The sequence below is a fragment of the Salvia hispanica genome, chromosome 5, assembly GCF_023119035.1.
Source record: "Salvia hispanica cultivar TCC Black 2014 chromosome 5, UniMelb_Shisp_WGS_1.0, whole genome shotgun sequence".
Classification (NCBI taxonomy): domain Eukaryota; kingdom Viridiplantae; phylum Streptophyta; class Magnoliopsida; order Lamiales; family Lamiaceae; genus Salvia; species Salvia hispanica.
In genome coordinates this window covers 30,144,309-30,146,929 of record NC_062969.1, presented here as the reverse complement: position 1 = coordinate 30,146,929, position 2,621 = coordinate 30,144,309, and the positions used below count along the sequence as shown (strand labels likewise).

Genomic DNA, 2,621 nt, shown 5'->3' with positions numbered 1-2,621 from the left:
ATGTATACTCTCTGTTGCTATCATGATAATTTCTTGTTCACATAAATGCAAATCTATTGATATTTGAATTGATGTGCATTCCTATTGACTTCTAATTTGTTTGTCATTCCAGTGGTAGACATGCTCTATTATATTACAGAGATTCTGTATTGAATTAGGCTAAAGTTTTATTGAAAGCACGAAATGTGAATATTCTGTATTGAAATATTTATTGCAGAACTTCACAAGAAGGAGACATGTGAAGCTGTCACCATGATTGAAACACCACCTATGGTAATTGTTGGTGCCGTTGGGTATGTGAAGACTCCTCGTGGTCTTCGCTGCCGGAATACAGTTTGGGCTCAGCACTTGAGTGAGGAGGTAAAGAGAAAGTTCTACTAGAATTGGTGCAAGTCAAAGAAGAAGGCATTTTCCAAATACTCGAAGAAGTTGGAGACTGACGAGGGGAAGAAAGACACCCAGGCACAGCTGGAGAAATTGAAGAAATATTCTTGCGTCATTCGTGTCCTGGCTCACACTCAGGTATAAACTAATTTCCTTTTTTTGAAATTTTATCACTAATTATTTTTTTCATCAGAATTGACTATAAGTTTAAAGTTTTCTATTGCTATTAACTATTGTACAGATAAGGAAAATGAAGGGATTGAAGCAAAAGAAGGCACACATGATGGAGATACAAGTGAATGGTGGGACTATAGCACAAAAGGTTGATTTTGCATATGGTTTCTTTGAGAAACATGTCCCCATTGATGCTGTTTTCCAGAAGGATGAGATGATTGACATTATTGGTGTCACAAAGGGTAAAGGGTATGAAGGTGTGGTTACACGTTGGGGAGTCACCCGGCTTCCTCGCAAAACCCACAGGGGACTTCGTAAGGTCGCCTGTATTGGTGCAAGGCATCCTGCTAGAGTTTCCTTCACTGTTGCTAGGGCTGGACAGAATGGATACCATCATCGAACTGAACTGAACAAGAAGATCTATAAGCTTGGCAAGGTTGGGAAAGAAGAACACACATCCTCTACTGAGTTTGACAGGTTCCAACACTAGCATCTTTGCAATTTGCATTATATATACTTCCATCTGTCAATTCTTTCCATTGAAATTGATCATATCAGTTTAAACAAATAACGATTTGTTAGTTTGTGAATGAACACATCCAAGTACAATCTAATGTATGGAAATACTATGTTTTTCTCGTTTATCTAATGAGTTGTATGTTGATTGATTGCAGGACTGAGAAAGATATTACACCAATGGGTGGATTCCCTCACTATGGTGTAGTAAAGGATGATTACTTGATGATCAAAGGCGGGTGTGTGGGTCCTAAGAAAAGGGTTGTGACTCTTCGTCAATCTCTCCTCAAACAGACATCTCGTGTTGCCCTCGAGGAGATCAAGCTGAAGTTTGTGGATACCTCATCCAAGTTTGGACATGGACGTTTCTAGACCACTGAGGAGAAGCAGAAGTATTATGGTCGGGTCAAGGCATAAATTATTTACTGAAAAGTAATTACATTATTTGGCATCTAATGGTCGGCTTATTTTTGCACTAGTCTTGGACAGCTTAGTTTTTTCTCAACTTGTTTTTCGTGATAGTTTGTGAGAGTTACATTGTTGTATTGAGTTGTAATCTTCTGATTGATTTTTCATTCTTTTCAATTGTTTTTTTAACCCAATTATCTCATAGAATTTTCAACTTTGCATGCTGTGACACATGACATAAAGAAATAAGGCAGCAAGAATGAGTCAAGTTGGGCTGGAAACAAATGTCATTGAATCATATCAACTTTACATAAGAATACAAAATTTTCAAATATCAAATTATTACAAAATAGTCAAAAGCCCCTGTTGTTGTGTTTGTGGGTGGAGGAAGGGGTTATGGATAGGGTTGAGAGTCCATGGTAGGGTTGCAGAATCACTAGAGAAGCTAATGGCTTGTATGTGCAGTTGACATGACTTGTATGTGCAGTTGATACGATATGGCTTGTACGTGTAGTTGACATGGTTTGAAAGTGTAGTTGATATGGCTTATAATTGTTGTTGACATGGCTTGTACGTGTAGTTGACATGGCTTGAAAGTGTAGTTGACATGACTTATAATTGTTGACATGACTTGTACGTGTAGCTGACATATTATATACCATAGTTGACATGACTTGTATGTGGAGTTGAGACGATATGTACGGTAGTTGACATGACTTATATGTGCAGTTGACACGATATGGCTTGTACGTGTAGTTGACATGGCTTGTACGTATAGTTGACATGGTTTGAAAGTGTAGTTGACATGACTTGTATTAAAATAACACTTATAATTCACATTTAAATACTGAGAATATCAAATGTCAACAACTCGTATTAAAATGTCAACAAATAAAAAATAAAACTTATAATTTACATATCAATACCGAGAATATTAAATGTCAACAACTCGTATTAAAATATCAACAACTAAAAAATAACACTTATAATCCACATTTTAATACCGATAATATCAAATGTCAACAGCTCGTATTAAAATGTCAACAACTAAAAAATAACACTTATAAATAGCCAGAATATCAAATATCAACAGCTCGTATTAAAATGTCAACAACTAAAAAATAACACTTAATCCTAAA

General features: G+C 36.1%; 1 pseudogene; it reads left to right on the top strand.

The window, feature by feature from the left end:
* The first annotated feature begins 220 nt into the window (after window positions 1-220).
* On the top strand, window positions 221-1,491 carry LOC125191167 (annotated as a pseudogene).
* Window positions 1,492-2,621: the final 1,130 nt, after the last annotated feature.